The sequence below is a fragment of the Durio zibethinus genome, chromosome 7 (genome assembly GCF_047325235.1).
Source record: "Durio zibethinus cultivar Kanyao isolate XHJ-2024 chromosome 7, ASM4732523v1, whole genome shotgun sequence".
In the NCBI taxonomy this organism is placed as follows: Eukaryota; Viridiplantae; Streptophyta; class Magnoliopsida; order Malvales; family Malvaceae; genus Durio; species Durio zibethinus.
In genome coordinates this window covers 17,122,346-17,137,238 of record NC_143168.1, presented here as the reverse complement: position 1 = coordinate 17,137,238, position 14,893 = coordinate 17,122,346, and the positions used below count along the sequence as shown (strand labels likewise).

At 29.4% G+C, this 14,893-nt stretch overlaps 1 pseudogene; it reads left to right on the top strand.

Moving 5' to 3' along the window:
- The first annotated feature begins 8,655 nt into the window (after nucleotides 1-8,655).
- Nucleotides 8,656-9,927, top strand: LOC111292483 (aminoaldehyde dehydrogenase 1, peroxisomal pseudogene; annotated as a pseudogene).
- Nucleotides 9,928-14,893: the final 4,966 nt, after the last annotated feature.

The following is a 14,893-nucleotide window of genomic DNA, read 5'->3' as shown; positions in this document are numbered from 1 at the left end:
ACCAATAAATTGATCAATGTCACTCAGCTTGATTTTTGCAATTGTTGAGCATTAATTTCTTAAAACTAAAGAGTCTTGAAAAGTTTGAAGTTTTGAGAAGGCTATTTGAAGTTTTGAGAAGGCTATTTGAATAATTGAGATTAATCGTTTCACATTTGAAAGAAATTGAGAATGAAGACAAAACTAAAAACAATTAGAAATGTTTAGTTTCAAAAAACAGAGTCATTTTTTATTTTTATTTTTTTTGGAAAATGATGAACATGAGTGAAACCGTGTTTGGTAATTGAAAATGAAAACAAATTTTTAGAAAATAAAAATAAAAATGAGTTAAAATATAAAAACAAAAAAAATGTATTTTTAATTGAGAAAATAGGGGATGTACGCTACTTTTTTACTTGTTTTTTGCAAGTTATCATATTTGAATACATTTTAATGTCATTAATTAATAAATATAAGTTATATTTATAATTAGATGCCATTAATAGTAATATCATTGAATATTTTATTTATTTCCTTATTTTTGCATTTAAAAAAAATTATTTTCATTTACCAAATACATTTTTTAGAAAACAAAAAATAAAAAATAAAAACTATTTTCTAAAAAATAAAATAAAAATAACATTTTTTCAATCCAAATAGAGTCTTTAGTTTTCTTTTAAAAAATGAAACAATTAGTTTTTATAAATGTGATGTTGCTTCATTAAAAACGAAATAAAAATTATTATTTCCAAACTTGTTTTAGGTTAGTTTTGCTCATGTCAAGAATAATTAACATCGAAATATCTAAATTTATAGGAAGACACTCTTGAGGAAATCCATGCTTCCACCATGCCACATCACTAGCAATCAAATGGGTAGCCGACACGATTAAAACTAAAAAGTGATTGCAACCACATCGAACTGACACCCATTTGAATATAAATGAAGTCCAAGTTTTGCATCTTTGCAAATACTTCAATTTTCATATCTATCTCATTGGACATGGGAAATGGATTTATAACATGTAAATTAGCAGTTGCCTTTCCAAAGTTGTCTTCTAATAATCTTTTTAAGTCAATGATCAAGTATTTAACAATTTCGATATCCTATTGAAAGAAAAAGTTTTTTTAGATAGAAAATTAAAAAATTATATATTTTGGGTAAAACAAAAGGCATGAAAGATATAGGTAGAAATTTAAGTCTCTTACAATTTTTCTTCTTGCATCAAATGCATCGTTAGCCTTCTTTTTTACTAACAATTAGGAAAGACTTGCTAATGAGATTTTAAATTCTAATTATTGTACAAAAATCAAAACTATTTAATATTATATTTGTGTATGAAAGATAAAATCATACAAGATATATATTCGAACATAATCATTTATACTTGTTTAACAAAAGTATAAACGAAAGCCCTATTTGAATTATTGGTTTGTTGAATAAAATTACAATTTAAAAATTATTTCTTTTCATAGCATAAATCCTTCAAATTGAATGCAAGAATATTTTTCATCGAGAGTTATCGACTACCAATCACACATTTGAGTTCCCATCTTTGGAACAAGTAATTGTGAGCCAATTTCTTGAATTGAAGATTTTTTGTCATGGAGTTCTAAATGTCTCCCCCTGCTAAGAAGAGTCCAAGTAGAAAACAAAGATGAGAAAGGATCTTGGGCAGGTGACCTCAACAGTTCCATCCAACAGCTTTACACAGAAAAGGTACTTATAAATTTACCAAAACCTATTTATCTCTAATCTTGTTTGTTTTCGAAGGATCTTGCAATTAATATCTCTGTTTCTTGGTGCTGTTTTGAAAGCCATATTGCTCTGTTTTTTTTAGTTTTTCCGTTTTTATTTCTTTTTAGCCATGATATTTCTTTTTGTCTTATGATAACTAGTTAATAAGTTGGATTTTATAGGTTGGATTCCAAGGAATGGAGTATTGTGTACTTTTCGAGTTTTCTAAGTTAATGGAGATATGGAATGAGAATCTTCGAGGAGTTTTAGACTTAAAAAATCTTAAGATTTTGGAAGTCTATGGATGTAATAGGAGGCTGCCACGTTTACAATAATGTTCCCTTGGCTCCAGTATATAACTGTTGAGTCCTGTTCAAACTTGGCAAATTATTTCTCTTTGTAAGTGTAAGTTCTTAGTCGGGGTTGTTGAAAGAAAAACAAGATTTAGTCGACACTAGAATAAAGTTTATGCATACAAGTAGCAAATTATAGTCCCTCTAATGTAAATTTTCCAATGACCCTGATTTGAGATGAAAAGTTAATTAGTGTTATAAAAAACAGACCCAAACTTATTCAAATATTGAACCATCTTCTTGATTATGGCTCAATCTCCCTAAAAATCCGGAGAAGAGAATAATATGTGCATCGCTCTATTATATTAATAACAATACAGGCAGCCTTTACACTCAATACATTCACAACTTTGGTAACGAAAACAATTTAATCTCCAATTCTCTAATAGGAGATCAACCTCAAATTGCTCATAAGGAAGAAGAAAACAAATCAGAGAGGTTGATACTTTATCCCTCTTCAATGAAAAGGCGATTGCTTCTTTTGTGATTGTGCTAGTATAATTGTATATTCTTGTAGCTAGCTTTTCTTGCCTCTATTAGTTTCACCTTCCATAGCATATATTTTATAAGATTTAATGCGGTTAGTTTCCCATTCCTTCCATGCATCTTATCTAAGTATAATTTATTTTGCCTCGCTTTCCCCAGATTAAATGAATTGAGAATCTCTGGCACGGGGAAGTGGAGAAAGATTTAGTGGGACAAACTCAATGAGGTTTCATTTTATGAACTAAATGTCCTCATAGTGAAAAGCTGTGAAAGACTTTTGAGTGTTTTTCCATTTAATATGATGGAAAGACCTGACAAACTAAAAGAACTGCATTTATGGAACTATGATTCATTAGAAGAAACAGTTGGAGCTTATGGACTCAATTCTAGTGAGTCACATGCAAAAGTTGCTATTCAATCGATCGTCAAGTTGTACTTCCTAAAGTGAGTTTCCTTGGATTTTGTACACTACCCAAATTGAAGTGTTTTTACTCCACGATACATACTACAGAATGGCCATCATTGATAGAATTGCAGGTGATTGAATGCAGCAAAGTAGAGATATTCGTGGGAGAGTATCTAAACCTACTAAAAACGCAAGGAGAGAACCAACTTGAAATCTCTACTCAACAACCCTTGTTATGGGTCAGTAAGGTATGAACATTATAACATTTAGCTTGCGCTGATGAATATTCAATATAAAATTTTATGCGGTCGATTATGTCAAGGTCAATCTGCAATAATTTGCGTTATTTTTCTAGTAATTCCAAAACTATATATTACATTACTATGCCAAGTTTTAGCTGTTCTGCTGTTTTTATTTTATTCTATTCTTCTCATTGTTAAATAAACAATTGGGATTTAGACCTTTTAGGTTCATTGTAGTTGCAAGTATGCTCTAAGTCCTTTGCCAATTGAAACCCTTGCTTTTTTTTAACATACTTGTTAATTTCTCAGGATTCATTCCTTAATCTACAAGTACTAATTCTTGAGAAGAATGACATTACGAAGGAAACATGGCTTGGAAAACTTCCAACTCAATATTCTAGCGAACTAAGAGCGCATGAACTCATACTCCTTCCTGACTATGCCGTCACTCTCCCAGATTGTTTCATTCAGTCATTTCGAAATCTTAGAAAGCTAGTTGTCGATGAAGCTTCCTTAAAAGAAATATTTCCAAGTGAAGGACATGTGGGTGTGGGAGAACATGCAAAAGCACTTTCTTGGTTGACTGAACTAAGTCTATCAGAACTTCCTGAGCTGACACATCTCTGGAAGGAAGAAACACCACTTGAAGATGCATCTTACAAGAATGTGTATTACTGATTGCCAAATGATAGCAGAAGTCATAGCTTGTGCAAGTTATGAAGTGAAGGATGACATCATTTTTTCCTAGCTGAAGTATTTGGAACTTCGTAGTCTTCCAAGCCTATCAAACTTCTGCTCAGAGAATTATACCTTTCCATTCCCTTCCTTGGAAAAGGTTATTGTCAGAAACTGTTCAAAAATGAAGATTTTCTCTCAATGAGAGTTGATCACACCCAATATACAGTAAGTTCAATTTGATGGAGATAAAAAACGCTGGGATGGCAATCTAAACACTACCATGGAACAAATCTTCATACAAATGGTATGTCTTTTTACCACTTCGCATTTCAACATATTTGAACATGCTGCTTCTGACTATTTAGAACCTAAAACCTCATATATAATTCATTCCTTTTGCTTAATGCTGCTGTATTCTTAATAAAGATAGGCATTACAAGGAAGCCTTTATGCTTCCCTATAAAAGTGAACAAACCAACGTAAAAATTTTCCAGCATGAAAGATTTAGGCCATTAACTTCATTCATATACATTTTCACGTGTATTTGAAAATATAATATTTATCTCACATTTGTCTACAGAATTCTTTTCACCTTGTAATCTTAACCGATGTTATATTTTTATAGAATACTCACGATTCTAAAGAAGACTAAAGATGCATAGGCAGATCCATGGTTTTGAAGTAGAGTGTCAATCAACATCTTCAAAAATCAAAAAATAAAAAAAAAATTGAAAAAATTTTTCGTCAAATCCTCAAAAATTTTTAATATCCTTTTTATCCATAAAATTAATAAATCCATTAATAATTTTTTATATATTATAAGTGGACATAAAAAAAAAATCTTGGATCAGTTACTGTAAATCTCACTCATGCCTAAGTTGGATAAGAAGTACTGAAACAGAAGAAGAGCCAATTACTTTCCAAAGAACGTTAATTTCTATGTTTTTGTGAATATTCTAGCTAAAGTTCCTGCAAATCTTTTTGTTGAAGTCAGATACTGAGAGGGCATTTTTCTGCGAAACTAATCAGTCTTCTTTATAGCTACGTCTCACATTTATCACATAACTGCTTTATAAATGCAACTGGCACTTTATTGTTGCATAATAAAGGGCTTGCTGTTTAATTTATGGAGCATTTCTCTGCTGAAGCGCCAACACTGCCACATTTCGTGGTACCATTAGGCATTTCATCTCTTACCAATATTGTATTTTAATTTTTGTTATTTTTGTGCTTGAATTTTCTATGTGTGTATATGCATCTGTGCCTTTATTTAGTTATAAGTTCCATCAAATGAGACTCCTTTCTATCATCATTTATGCAAATATGTAAAAATACGTGTTCATTCTCATGGCTTGAGTGAAATCAAATAGCAAATATCAATCATGGAAGTACTTCAATTAGTACATTAATTCATAAAGTACTCATAAAAGATTTTAAAAGCTTTGTGTGAAACCAAGCAAATGTGTCACCTCGGTTCAAGTAATAGAAGCCCGTCTTTAAGAAAAAATAAAAAAGAGTAAAGTTCATTTAGTTCTTTTAAGTTTTAAGCATAAATCGACTTAAGTTTTTTACTTTGAAAAATGGACATTTCGCCTCAAAATTTTCAATTAATAGAATAATGAGATTTTTTTGTCAATTATCTCTTAATTATTTCATTAAAAGTCTCATTAAAACACTATTTTACATATGAATAATTAATATCCTTAAACAGTCACAAAATGTAATATTTGATAATTATAAATTATTGTTATTTTGTCTCAAGATACATAAAATATATTAATAATATAAAAAGATTTTTTAAATGCAACATATAAAAATAAAACTTACGATTATAAGTATGTTAATATATAAATGTATATATAACAAGATGAAAATATTAAGTAGGTAAAAATTTTAACCAAACCTTTTCTTTTTTTTTTTTTAACCAAACATTTTTTCTTATTATATGTTACATGTTCATTTTCTTTGAAATTTGTTCCATGTCGAAAAATTGTTACATGTTAAATGTATTTATTTTATTATAAATATTTACATATTAACTTACTTATAAATGTGAAGTTTGTTGTTATATACTGCACCTAAAAATCTTTTTATATATTATTAATATATTTTAAGAAAAATAAAAAAAATTATTTGTATAAAACATTACTTTATGTGAATATTTGGGGATATTGATTTTTTAAGCATAAAATGATTTTTTAATGAAATTTTTTTGGAATAATTAAGAAATAATTGACAGAAGAACTTTATGGTCCTATTAATTGAAAAGTTTGAGACGAAATGTCTATTTTTTAAACTAATAAACTTGAGTTAAATTATGTTTAAAATTTAAAGACTTAAATAGAATTTACCCAAAAATAATTGAAAGGAAAAACAAATTTTGATAAATGATAGAGAAAAAATAAAATTAATATTATTTTATTATTACACTTTTCATGTAGTGTGAAAGGACTTGCAAAGTCACATAAAATATCAAATAATTTTAAATTATTATAACATATAAATATTAATGTTATTTTGTCATTTTTTTGTCACAAAAAGTTTAAGAATAAAAGAAGTATTCATATTCAAAGTCAGGATAAACTGTTAACTCATAAAAAGATTTATGAATCTTTTGAGATTTTTTAAATTTACAGATTGTCTACCAACAAAAGATCATTAGAATTTAAATTTCGGTATTTTACATCCAGATTTTAAGCCTTAACTATTTGCATCAATCATTGTTGATATTTTTTTAATTATTACTAGGTAAAAATTTTAATGTTATTCTTGTCCTATTTGCCTCATAACCACTTCTACTAACATTCAATCTAATTTTCCCACCATTGTTTTCAATCTCACCTAGTCAATTACATTCCGTTTCTTTTTTTTTTTTAATTTTTATTTTAGCCTTTTTTATTAATCTATTTTTAATTTATTAATATGTTGTTATGCATTTATAATTATGAAAAATAGAATTTAGAAAGTCCGCTAATAATATATGAGATAATTTTCTTTTTATATGATAACATTATTATTTTATTCAATTTAAATATTTTTTTTCATAATTTTTTTTATTAAATAGGTTTATGATAAGCTTATCCTAACCCTTAAAATGAAAATTTTGACGTTGTTTCTACTAGTAACCGGGGTTTAATCCTTGGAAACTTCAAGTTTAAAAAAAGTTATAAATGATTAATAATTAAATTATCAGTTATTTACTACTAATTTATTTATGATTTACTACTAAATTAGTAATGATTTACTATTAAATTATTAATGATTTATTTCTAATCTATAAATGATTTGCCATTAAATTATGAATGATTATGTTATGAATTATTTTTATTAAATTGTTAGCAATTTACCTCCAAGTTATTGATAATTTATGATAACGTTATAACTGTTTTACTATTAATTTAGAGATAACTCACTAAAAAGTTATCAATGATTAACTATTTTACTATTAAATTATCACTGATTTATAATTAAGTTATTTGTAATTTACTATTATATTATTAGTGATTTACTATTAAATTATTAATTTACTTCTAAATTATTAATGATTTACTATTATATTTTTATATATTTATTATTATGTTATCACTCATTTACTACTTAATTTTTGATTTTTTACTATAAAATTATCACCATTTTATCACTAAATTATCAATGATTCATTATAAAGTTATTACTGATTTATATTAAATTATGCATGATTTATTATTAAGTTATCATTGATTAACTATTATATTATCAATGATTTACTACTAAATTCTATTGATTTACTTTTAAGTTTTCAATGATTAACTACTAAATTATCAATTTTTTACTACTAATTTATCATTAATTTACTACTAAATTATCAATTATTTACTAAAATTTATCATTAATTTCTACAAAATTATTTATGATTTCCTACTCTCAATTAATTACTATTAAACTAAAACTAATTTACTATTAAATTTTTACTAATTTACTATTAAGTAGTCAATAATTTATTACTAAGTTATCAATATACCACTAATATTTTTGTCATATAGAAAAGATAGAGTTATGTATAATCAATCAATATTTTGTCTCATTTTTTTATTTAAAATAATCTTTCATTGGTACTTTTGTTAATTGAATATAATTATACCTTTTATCAATTAAAAGCTTAAAATTTCTTTTATTTAAAAAAATTATACATAATTTTTTAAAAATTTCTTTTATACATAATTTTTTATTATATAAAATATATTAAAATACATAATTTTAAAAAATAAAATAAAATAAAATAAATTATTAACTTTTGTACTAGTCATGTTTTCTTAAGAAAATTTCAATTCTAAGAATAACTTCTTATGTAATATCTATATAATTTATAATGATTTCATTTTCAGTATTAATAACATATCTTTTCATGAATGAATGTAATTTTGGTATAAACACATTTAAAAAATAGTTTTAATGAATTTTGTTGCACCATAAAGGAATTAACTAAAACAATTATAGACACCCTATTTTGTCCGGGGTTCTTTGTCAATCAAGACTAATCTAAGCTCGGTTGTAGGGATTTTTATTCATTTTTATTTTAGATTTTTTTATTTTTTTATTTATCATTTTTATTTTTTTATGGTCTATCTATTGTTTAATTTCTTTTTTTTCTCCATTATCTGATTAATAAAAAAAAAAAAAAGCTGAAAGAATGAGATTAGGATCGGTGCTAATTTTTAGCTTTGGTTGATAATCAGAATTGCACTAAAACTCAATCACATAGTTTTATAAATGATGGTAATTTACAGCAAGAAAGATGGCAAGAGCAACAGGGGAACAAGAGTACAGAGATTAGGGAAAGATCATAGAAAAAAAAGAAAAGCTTTTTAGACATTGGTTTGAAGGTGAGAGTGAAAAAAAAAAGGTGGCAAACTGATTTAATATGGTGGTCCAAATTTTTAGTCGAATGTTACTCATCGACAGTGAGTGAAGAGAGCTTATTCTCAAGAAGCGAATTTGAATTATCTATCATGCAATTGAACAGAATATTGGTCATATTCCAGCAGCTACAACTGAAGATGTAGAGCTTGCAGTGGCTGCTACTCAGAGAGCTCTTTCTAGAAACAAAGGCAAAGATTGGGCTTCAGCTTCTAGCACTGTTCATGCCAAGTATTTACGGGCCATCGTTTCTAAGATAATAGAGAGAAAATCTTAATTAGCAAAGCTTGAAGCAATTGCTTGCGGGAAACCACTTGAAGAAGTAACTTGGGACATTGATGATGTTGCTTGATGTTTTGAGTACTATACGTACCTTGTTGAAGGTTTAGATACGAAGTAAAGGGTTGCTATCTCTCTTCCTATTGAGACATTTAAGAGTTATGTGCTTAAGAAACCACTTAGGATTGTTGGATTGATTACTCTATGAAATTATCCACTGTTGATGGTCGTATGAAAAGTAGCTCTTGCTTTGGCTGCAGGTTGTGCTGTAATACTGAAGCCTTCTGAGTTAGTATCTATCACCTGTTTGAAGCTGGCTGACATGTGTAGGGAGGTTGGTTTTCTTCTAGGTGTCCTGAACATTCTGACTGGATCGAGCTCGGAAGCTGTGATTCCTTTGGCATCTCATCCCAATGTTGACAAGATTGCCTTTACCAGAAGCACTGTAGTAGGGAGCATGATAATGGAAGTGGCAGCTCAAATGGTTAAGCCTGTATCTTTAGAATTCGATAGAAAAAGCCCAATCATTTTGTTTGAGGATGTTGATCTTGACAAGGCTGCTGAATGGACTGCATTTGGTTACTTTTGGACAAATGGACAGATCTGCAGTACAACATCTCGTCTTATTGCACATGAAAGCATTGCAAAAGAATTTCTAGACAGGCTTGTGAAGTGGACTAAAAACATCAAGATTTTAGATCTTGTAGAAGAAGGTTGTAGGTTTGGCCCTGTTGCTAGCGTATGGCAGTATAAGAAAGTATTAAAATTTATCTCAATTGCTGCGAACGAGGGTGTTACCATTTTGTGTGGTGGAGTTCGCCTTGAGATTTCGGTGACTTTTACCGATCTTTGTCTAAAGCAGCACCTCTGAGCAGCGCCCAATTTCCAGTCAAGCTATTTTAACTGCTGAGCTGAGCCGCATTAAGATTTTTTTTTGTCATTTTTTTTCTGCTTATTTATTTATTGATTAAATTGAAATTATTTATTTATTTAAGTAAGCATTATTCAATTTTTTTTAATGATTCTTTTAAAATAAATTTTTTTAAAAAAATATTTTTGAAGGAAAGTTGAAAGTATCAATTTCTTTTAAAAGTAAAAATTTTAAAAAATATTTTTGAGAAAAAGTTGAAAGTATCAATTTTCCTTGAAGGAAAAGTTGAAAGTATCAATTTTCCTTGAAAATAAGTTTTTTAAAAAATATTTTTGAGGAAAAGTTGAAAGTATCAATTTTTTGTGGAAATAATTTTCTAAAAAAGGTTTTTTGAGGAAAAGCTGAAAGTATCAATTTTTCTTGTACAAAAGCAATGAATTTTTGAAGAGAAAATGATTTATATCTAAAGCTGAATCATTATTCTTTTTTTTTATTTCTTTTTCTTTTTGTTTCTTGAATTTCTTTAATGTTAAATAATCTGACGATGGAGCATCTACAAGTGAAATAGTACTTTCCTAGCATACTCTTGAGGTGAGGTAATTTTTTCAATTTTTTGCTAAAAGTATTAGAGTCAATTGAGAATAATTTCTAATAGTTAATGACTTGGTAAATTTTTACAGCTTATTAGATAACACAAAATTAAGTTGGTACCATTGTTCGATGGGCATTGTAAAGGTGCTATAACCTTCCTCACACATAACCGAACTCTCGAACCCTATTCTGGTTAGTAGACTTGAACCTATTCTTTTAGGGACCCTTAAGCGACTCCTTTAAGTCAATGTCTAGCAATGGATCCCCGGATCTAGATGTTATGACAGTTTGGTGACTCTACTGGGGACGTATGAGAGTCAGGCTAGCAAATAAATTTGTGTTATCCAAAAGCCTAATAAAATTGAACTTTTGTATAGTTTTTTTATTCATTCATATTTACTTTGTTAATTATGTCATTCATATGTATGTGCATAACATGAGCTCTATACCCAAGCTCCATCCCTCTAGGAGGGAGTAAAGTACCTATTGCTTTTGTGAGGTTTAATGCCTCCATAGTGGCTAGTGAAATACTCCCACTCAAATTGAACCTTTTTCACTTGTAACCTGTAATGGGTAAGGATTGAGGTACCTTACTAGTCTGTGACGGACAATGAGGTCAGGAGCAATTTGGGAACCTTTAGACTTTAGCCTTGAACTACATATAGTGAACCTTAGAAGTGCCTAACCCTAAAATAGAGCCCTTTCTACCCAATGATAGATATAGCCTGAAATTAAGACACAAAAAAGGTGCTTATCTAATCATTTTGATTGTCTAACTTTGTGCATCATTTTCATTATCATATGTAACATTATGCATCGGCATCACTTTCATTTCATCTATGAAACTAACTATGTTGTTTGTCTGATTTTATGCATCTACATTGTTTTCATGATCATGTTTTAACACAATCATTTGCATCCATTTCATATTAGATTTCATCCATAAAAATGTACATTTCATTCGTGCATCAACGTATCATACATAAAGCATAGCATAGCATTTCTAATCATAATTGTGGTGCTAAAGGTTCAAGGATAGCTCCACCAAGTAACCCCACTCACCAATACAATACAAGAGCTCGAGCCAGACAAATGGAACAAGAAAGTTTCAATCGTCTCGAGAGAATAGAGAAAGCTCAGGAGAAGTTAGAAGGGGAGTTGAATAAGATTTTAGAAGCTTTGAACAAGTTAAACAAGGGGAAGACCATAGAGAAAAATGCTAGCCAACAAGATCATCCCTTACAAGAAGAGGATGACCCACTGTACCCTCTGGTTTCGAGCCACATCAAGTCCAAACTATACAAGGTCCACCACCATAGCAGTTCACCTATCTTGTAGGGTACACATATCCCAGAATGCCATCAGCTTTAAATCAAAAATAGTACCAAAGTTATATAAATCTTATCTTTACTGAAAAGACAGTAGAATCAATATCAGTCCCTCATTTAGATGATCTAAAAGAAAAAAAAGGAAAAATTAAGGCCTAAAGAGAATGAGCTTGTAGAAGTCTCAAAAGTTGAACAAAAGATAAACTTATTAGAGGAAAGACTACGAGTAGTGAAAGGAGTGGGTTTTTATGGTTCTGTCGATGCTGCTGGACTCTGTTTAGTCCCAGATATGGTTATCCCTCCAAAGTTTAGACTACCAGAGTTTAAGAAATACGATGGTACAAAGTATCCAAAAACTCACATTATTATGTACTATCGAAAAATGACTATCCATGCCAATAATAAAAAGCTCTTGATGCACGTATTTCAAGATAGCTTTACTGGCTCTGTTGATAGGTGGTATGTCCAGCTGAACATGAATCGTATTCATTCTTGGAGCAATATGGCTCATGCTTTCATTAGTCAATACCAGCATATAGTAGACTTAGCCCCTGATCATTCTTTTTATAGAATATAAAGAAGAAAGCAATTGAATCATTCAAAAAATATGCCCAATGGTGGAGGGATATTGTTTCTCAACTGAAACCTCCTTTGATTGAAAATGAGACCACCGTATAGTTTGTCAATACTTTGAAATCTTCTTATTATGAAAAGATGATAGGGAAGGCCACAAAAAATTTTGCTAACATGATGATCTCAGGCGAAATCATTAAGAATGCCATTAAAATTGGCAAGCTGAAAGGATGAGAAACCAAAAAGGCATCCAAGAAGAAAGAGACTGAAGCTTAAGCTGTAGGTTTTAATAGATAGTTCAGGGGATATCAACCCTATCCACCCTAAGGTTACTCTCCATACTATTCTGTTATGAACAATGCTTCATCTTATCCATACCAACCAGCCCTACAACCACCTAATTCATCCACATACCAGCCCATTTTTATCCCCCAAGCTTTCACATACAGTCTTAACATTCAAACTCCTGTAAGACCCCAAATTCATCCTGTTAACCTAGCAAGTGGTTCACGAGAGCAACAGACTATTCAAGAAAAGCTCATATTTGATCCTATCCCCATAACTTATACGGAGTTATACCGAGAGCTCTATAATAGCTACTTGATTATCCTCAAGCCGTGTGGAGCCACTTAAGCCACCTTATCCTAAGTGGTATGATCCTACAGCTCACTGTGACTACCACTATAGAATTGCTGGCCATTTCACTGAAAATTATACTACTCTAAAGCATAAGGTGCAGCGGTTAATCAAGTATGGAATGATAAGTTTTGATCAAAGAAGAGCCATAACACCTAATGTTAGTGGTAATCTATTGCCTAATCATAATGTCAATGCTCTGAATGAGAATCAAGAATATGTTAATTCAAAAAGCCTGAAGAGTCGCAATGAATCAATTGGGCAAGATAAAAATCCTTCACTTGATTGCATAGGGGCATAATTTTAAAGAAGGATGTTAAAACTAGTTGAATGCTACTTGTCATTCTAAGAGTTCTTTTAAAGTAATGTTAGGATTTCTTTTTTTCAATATGATTTCACTTGTTATCATTTTAATAAAGGCAAGTTAATGCATTTCATTACATTTTCTCTTTCACTCGACCATTATTCCATGCTCTGTTACCTTTCATAACTTTACATTTCCATTCTCAAATTTTAGATGATGAATATTTAGACAATGATAACAATAATTATGGGATTTAATTTTGAGAACTCATCCACATTAATATGAGGAGATGATTTGAGCAAAAAAGTAAGCTATTACTAGAGGTGAAATAGATATGTCTTGAAGATGTGTAATCTTTTATACAGGTTCACAAGCTTTGTTCAATAGATGATGTTCAAGAAAAGTATTCACAATTGAGATGAAAAATGGCCATATTTCTTTTACCATTCAAAAAACCATTTATTGCTACCCTTTAGAGCCTATTAGGATTTCTTTTTCTAAAGAACCCAACCAAGGATCACCCTCTACACTAGAGGATAATTTTTGAAAAAAATATCACAAAAGGTCTCAAAGATGGAAAGAGAAAGAAAAGCAAAAGAAAAAAATAAATGCCACACATGATTTGGGGCAAAGTAACGAGAATCATTTGTGCAAGGAAAGAAAAAAATAATGAAATGATGTGGGGGCAAAATGCCAAGTTGCATTAAATGATCCTTTAGTTTTGAACCTTTTTAATACATGTTTCAAGCCTATTATATCCATTTCTTTAATGACCCCCCACCTTGACCTACATTACAATCTTGAAAAGTCCATTTAGATCAAGTGTGAATGCTCAAATTAAATGATCATATATTGGGCAAAGGCATGCTCATGATGAAATAATGAAATCATGCTACATTACTCTAAAGTTTGATGTGTGAAAGATATCAACAATGGATGAAAAATGAGAAAAAAGAAAAGAAGATGATGAAAAAAGAAAAAATAAAAAAAAAATAAAGGAAAAAAGAAAGAAAGAACATAAAAAATGAGAAAATGAAAAAAAGAGATTCAAATTGAAAACCTAAAAGGGTGATTTTGGTAGAAAAAGATCTAGGTCAAATGGTTCACATGGATGAAAGATCAAAGACATTTGAAGATTTCTCAAAGACTGGGGCAAAGTTCGCCAAGCTCAAAATGACTTCAATAGTAAATGGAATGAGTTTTTGGAAAAGAATCATAGATTAATATTCAGAATTGTCTGAATATTCATCATTTGGACATACCATTCATCCCAATGACATGTATCCAATTTATTTCCTTTCCTATTTGTTTTGTATCAAAATAGATCTTCATTGATTATCTTTACCATAATTCACCTTGTGTTATCTTATTGTTTCATCTCTAGAATAAATAAAAAAAATGTATGAGTGCATTATATTTGTCAAGAATTGAAATGATGATGAATGAATGACAATGTGTATAAAAAAGGTCTTGCATTCCTTTAAAGAGAAATCTAAGATTATGGTGGTAACAAAATGAAAAAATGGTAGAAACC